General features: G+C 36.0%; 1 long non-coding RNA gene across 1 annotated transcript; it reads right to left on the bottom strand.

The window, feature by feature from the left end:
* Positions 1 to 638: 638 nt before the first annotated feature.
* On the bottom strand, positions 639 to 5,958 carry LOC136841624 (uncharacterized). The gene is made up of 2 exons (XR_010854045.1): positions 5,793 to 5,958; positions 639 to 1,338 (listed from the first exon to the last, which is right to left on the bottom strand). It is a non-coding gene; the product is annotated as an uncharacterized lncRNA (long non-coding RNA).
* Positions 5,959 to 6,427: the final 469 nt, after the last annotated feature.

Below are 6,427 nucleotides of genomic sequence, written 5' to 3'. Positions count from 1 at the left end.
AGGTGTAAAACATTTAAATTTCATTGCATTCCCATCCAAATGAGCTAAATGGTCTAATCCACAACTTTGTCAAATGGCAGTGGACGACATGCATAGGGTTAACCTATGCAAATTGCCTACTTTGAAGAGTAGTGTAAACCCCGAATACTCATCAATACAATAAATGAACATTTAATCAAATCTACCATGACAGCTTTGTACTGCTAAAGCCATAGCAATCACTAAACAGACATACAACAATACCAAGACTACCGAGATACTTTAATTGAAAGATTTACCCTTCAACAGTTCTCTGACACCAAGTGATGGAAGCACTTACACTTCAGAAACTTAATTCACTTGCTTGCAGGAGTTAAATCTCTTAGGCAATGTAACTTAACTGCCAAATGAAAGTGATCTAACACGACCAGTTTAATATTTAAGAACGAGGCTTAAGATTAGTTTGAAGACAGTCTGAAGGAACACATCCCAGTGCCTACTAAATCCTTCACAATTGCTGAAAAGCTACATCTATTGCTTAAACAGCTTTGTCCTTGGCACCTTATGAGGGAACAATCTTACACAGCCTTCCAAATAGCAGAAATTGTTAGTTTAAAGAAGTCTGAATTAAGACATCCAAATACTCACTCAGCGCTTCATTATAGTTGAAAGTCTAAACCTATGGTTGAAAGTCTAAACCAATGCTCTAAAACAAAAATTAGGACATCCTTAAGTTCCATTTATAGATAAAACATTTACATAAGCTTTTCATCAGACCAATATTGAAGCTTCTGTACTTCGAAGTTTCTACTCACTCCACTTTTTTGTAAGGGCGTACTCTTTATATTTTGAAGGAGCATGTTATTGACAATGGTAAACTAGTAGTTGTTGCGCATAAACACCCTTTAGAGAAAACATTCTTAACGCACAATTTTAGACATTACATCCACCTGTTGAACCTGGGTCCTTTTTGGCGAATCCTTGATATGAATAAACCAAGACCTACTCTCACCTTGATTAATAAATCCGTGATGAGGAGCCTATTTGTGGAACTTAAAACTCCTTGATACTATTTTCACATCTTCAGTTAGGCATCAGATCTTTTGACGGTGAATTCTTGAAGCATCTAATTCATGGCCATTTCCACACTGTCATGTCCATCGAGTTGTATTCCTTTTATAAGGACGTTAAGTTCCACTTGGTTTTTTAGAGGGCTTGACATTAGCAGATCCTTTAGATGAATCGATCCTCCTTATGGTGGTTGAACTAGATGCTCCTTGTGAAATCAGCCTATTACGACAATCCTCCCGCAGAGGGAGAGCCACACAACCAGCAGAAAAAGTTGCTTCATAACTGCACCTGAAATATAAAGAAAAACTTAATTTTTTTTCATCAGTTTTGATTCTAAAGAAATATTTTAGACTGCAACCTCACTCTCACCTGGAAAAATTAAGACGACAAACTAAGTAAAACTTCTGAATAGCCAACAGACAGCCAAGGCTGTCATTACAGTACGGAGTACGGTACGGTTATGTAGTCTAGATGTACGGTACGATAATTTTACCAAAGTACGGTACGGTACGATTCAGGTACGGAAAAAATTGCCAAATTCAGTACCGTACCTTAGGTTTGGATATATCACTAAGCAATTACTAAAGCATATTTGGCCGCTTCAGTGACTGCACAAGGAGATCACGAAGGTACTTAACATTTTAGTTTGTAACATACCATGTGTGTGTGTGTGTGTGTATGTGTATGTGTGTGTGTGTATGTGTGTGTGTGTGTATGTATGTGTGTGTGTATGTGTGTGTATGTGTGTGTGTGTGTGTGTATGTGTATGTGTGTGTATGTGTATGTGTGTGTTTGAATTCCTTAACATGTTTTGTCTGTAATTCTTGAAATAACACTTTACAAACGTTTACAGCATCAGCCTTATAATCCCATATTGTCTCGATTTATTATTATTATTATTATTATTATTATTATTATTATTATTATTATTATTATTATTATTATTATTATTATTATTATTACGACAACTGAATATACTCGTATACACGCGTACATGTAAATTCCCTTTGCTAATTTACACCTGTTAACATTGAAATTTTCATACAGAGGGGATTTTACTGATGTTGAGTTTGCTTACAGTACGATAGAAGTACGGAATTACGGTATGTTATTTTTACCATGCTGTACGGTACGGAAAAATAATAGTGGGTACAGTACGAAATTACGGTACGATATTTTAGCCAGGTACGCATTACGGAAAAACATTACGTACCGTACCGTACTACCAGCCTTGCAGACAGCATTGCACAGTGCAGTGTCTGCAAACAATTAAGTCGACTGCTCACTTGAATTTACTGCTATAAGAACAGCCAATGCACCACTTCAGACTGCCATAAAAGTAAGCAAATCCTTGCCTGCCAAGAAACAGGTGGTTCAGTTACTGGACATTATGTTGAGCGATCAATGCAGTTTTAAAAAAAAAATGGTATTACAGTTTCGGTCAAATTCGGATATCTAATATTTTTTTACTTGCTATCATATATTTTTGTCATGATTCATACGAAATGCTTACTCGCATCTTCCGCAAATTAAGAATTACGGAGATATTTGCCGATGAATATTGTGCCTTGTTATCGCAAGGATGCGTTTATGCTGCCACGTCAGTTTTTCTGCTGATGCGTTTGTTTTTTGTCAATGTATTGTGGGTAAAAATGCCTAATCTTTTGTTTTTCGTTATGAATTATAAGTACGGTACAAATGCTGAAACCTGATTGGTTGCTTTGTTTCAAGAATATCCAATTAACTGCGATTTTGGAATAAGCCGGCTTTCTACAAGAGTGCGCTTCAGTTGACTGCCAGGGATTCCGTCGTGCACGTCTGCAGTGGGTGTTCTCTGTCTTACTTTGAGGCTATTGGTCGTTTCCATGGACATTACAATGGAACTCCACAGGTTGTGAATACTTTTCTTCGTGAACATTTAGTACTACCATCTATTTAAGGTAAGTGAAGTGGTTAACGAAAAGGGTAACATTGCAGTTTCGGCCGTGAATTTCACCGAAACTGTAACTAGACGTTAGGGGTAAAATTTTGTTCCCTGTAACCCCTGTAGCAAGCGCGCGCAGCGCAATATTACCGCTTGCCAGAACATATGAGCTTGCAACAATCATTTAAAATGTGCATAAGCCGCGTAGCGCGCGTTTTTCCACCAAACAGAGCGGTACCCATGGCGGCCATGTATCTCTAAATCTAATCATTTGCGGTAGAAATAAAGGTCAGATTCGTTGAAAGTACACTACTTAAGCTAGGGAAAATGTAATTTTATATCGGAAATGTGAATTTGACCGAAACTAAATTTACCAAAAAAATTTTAAGTTCAGAGAACGAAAATGATTACCATGCTGTATTGCAAGTTGCATTCATTCACTATTGTGGTCTTACCAAGTTTTTTTTATACTACTGAAGTCCGTGGTCACTGCATTGAGTTTAAAGTTTGCTAAAAATTAGAAACTTCTTAGTTATTCTAATAAAACTTTTGAGTTCACACTACTGTTTCCATAAAGTTGCTGCAATAAGTACTTTTGAATGTGTTATCAGCAGAGGAAATTCGCCAAGTCTTAGGTCCCCTGCTAACATTCCAAAAACTGACTAACTTTAATTTCCATTTATCAATACACTTCTGTTTTACAAAATTAAAACTGTTTAAGACTACCTGTTAAACAGATTCGGGTCACTGTTTAACAATTATTCGCTACCGCTCACCATCTAATTTGTCAAATGTCCAAAACTCTCCCAAACTGATCTACAAAGTTTATAAATTTTTAACAAGCGGGAATGCAAATTCACTATTTACTCGTGAATGTCTACAGATCTCGGCATCCACAAAAACTATTTTATGCTTAAACTGCCTTTCGAGTAATTTCAATTAAGAAATCCAAGTTGCCATGTAACAGTTTAAAAGTTTACTTTCAATGTAATGATCAGTTTCCAGCCAAACAATACAAGCAATGGGACTGCCCTTAATACTGGGCGAAGAACTCGGGAACTTAGTTTAGCATTTGCGATTAGCTACCCTTGCTATGAAACCAAGCTGTGAATACCTGAACCAATGGAAAATATAAGCTCACCCTACTATATGCTCCATTACCACCCTTATCAACCGCAAGTACCAGATAAATGCAACAAAAAATCTAAAGACCTTTACTTAGAATTCAGAGCAGCCGCAATACTCAGTTTTGTAAGAAGTCTTAACACCAAAACTTATTCTGTTACATTTAAAGTAATGTTGCCATTTAGAGAACAGCATTTTAATTTTAGTTTCGAAATTAATTTTAGTTTCGAAATTTATGGCTAAGTTAGAGCACATTTTTTCAGACTTGCTACATCAACTGCAGTTTGGTGGTGGTTCACCTCAAAAGGTGGTTTTCCAGTTAACGGAAATTGGGTCCTTTTTCCCCAAGCCGTCTTAATAGACAAGTGAAAAATTTACTCCCGCAAAGTGGAGCTGCACTGAAATTATTGCTGCAACAGAAAAGCAATATAGCTAAAAAAATATTCGCCACTTTACAAAAAACTTGTGCACCTTGCAACAGCGAGGCCATGGCAATGCCTGCAATACTCACAGGGCCCTTTTGATACTGGAGCTTTATCGGTTTAGGTAAGTTAGCACTAATCCTAACGTAAACATTTTATGTCCAAAAATGTTAAATCAACACTTAGTGTAGCTTGTCAATTATGTTCATCTTAAATGCACGACAATTTTGTATTTTGCCTAGTTTATGACTCCGAAAAATATAACAAAATTTTCATTGCTAAACCTATAATAAGAGATTCCACTGCCGAAGTTGAAAAACCAATGTTTATGCTTAAGGCCGCACGAATTTAACCTGATCACAACATTTTGAAACTATTTCAATATTTGAGAAATGAAAACTGCCTGGCACAAAAAAAAAAAAAAACTAACCGTCTAGACATACCCCATAAAGGAAAAAAATACTTGCAACTTCAAGTTTTGATTTCAGATTTGCTTTGATAATACTCAGTTATAAAACCATATATGATACCAATGCAGTAATAAAGGCAATTTTGATAAAGTAGAAATAAAGCAGCTATTAAAATTTGCGTTTGTGGTCAAGTCACTAGAAACTAACGTTACACGTACTCTACCGTTACACAAATTCTTGAGAACGTCAATATTTTTAGTTTGTAACATTACATATTTGACCTGAAACAATTTCCGGAAAAAGCATCAAACTAACAAAACTAACTACCCTTTACAAATAAATGAACTCAGGAAACATACTCTGGCCGACGGTTCTTTAGCGGTATTCGAGGTCACTTTGAAATCCCTAGCTGGACTCGAAACGGAAGGTAAAGCTCATTATACATCAGTGCATTGAAATCCAAGTGTAATTTTTGTTGAAACATTGACAACTGGAATGAGGTAATCAAGAGTCTACGCGAGACAGTGCCCGAGTCTACCAGTCTGAACTCGCAAAAATCATCAAAACCTACTGCGCTGCTAAATTGAAAACTATAGCCACACCCAAAAACAAAACCGCCATTCTAGGAAACAACCCTAAACGTAGGTAACAAAAATAGGATTTTCTAGCATAAAAAAATCAGCCTAACCCCTAGACTCTGCATCACATGCAAACGGACCACGAAATCTTAGAGAAGGACCTTTGGTTCTTTCCAGAACTTAAATCTACATTTAGTTCTTTTAAGATTAAGACAGTAAACGTCTCACCTTCGAGCAGCCCGAAAAAAAAAAAAAACTTCAAGACTCCGAAATATTCACTTACCATCACATCCTGTTATTTCGACGTAAGATGGTCCTCAAAATTAACGAAGAACTTGCAAATACTAGTCAGTATACCTCACGAAAACAATAAATATGTGAGCAATCACGCTTGTGAGAGATGTCAACTAAACGTAGATATACCTACAGCAAGAACTAGTACGATGGTGTAAGGAAAACAAGGAAGGTGGAGCAAGGCAGTAATAAGTTTACAAAGTTTGAAGTTTTTCTCTTGAATCCTTGGAAGGCTAGTAGCGACATCTGGATTTCTGTTTGTTATTTGTTTCAATAAAAAAACATTTCACTTAAGAATTTTTCTGTAAATACAAATTCGCTTGTAAATGATGATTTATATTCCTTAAAGATATATAAAGATTGCATTAAACGTAATATTAAAGAAAATCTTACAAATTTCCAGTTCGTTTTAAGTAGCTATAATGAGGATTTTTTTTTTAAATTTTGGTTAAGGGCGAATGTAATTATACTAATTCAGCAGATATTTTGAGAGCAAAATAATATTATTTTCTAGTCTTTGGGTTTCCTAACCGCCAGGGACTTGTAACTCGATATGCAAAAAGGTAGTTGGTTACGTTTTCATGCAAACATGTAAAGCCTCTGGAGACCGTAAGTCTTATATTC

The sequence above is a fragment of the Macrobrachium rosenbergii genome, chromosome 9 (genome assembly GCF_040412425.1).
Source record: "Macrobrachium rosenbergii isolate ZJJX-2024 chromosome 9, ASM4041242v1, whole genome shotgun sequence".
Classification (NCBI taxonomy): Eukaryota; Metazoa; Arthropoda; class Malacostraca; order Decapoda; family Palaemonidae; genus Macrobrachium; species Macrobrachium rosenbergii.
Note: the sequence above shows the minus strand (reverse complement) of the source record. Positions and strands in the feature narration are given on the sequence as shown.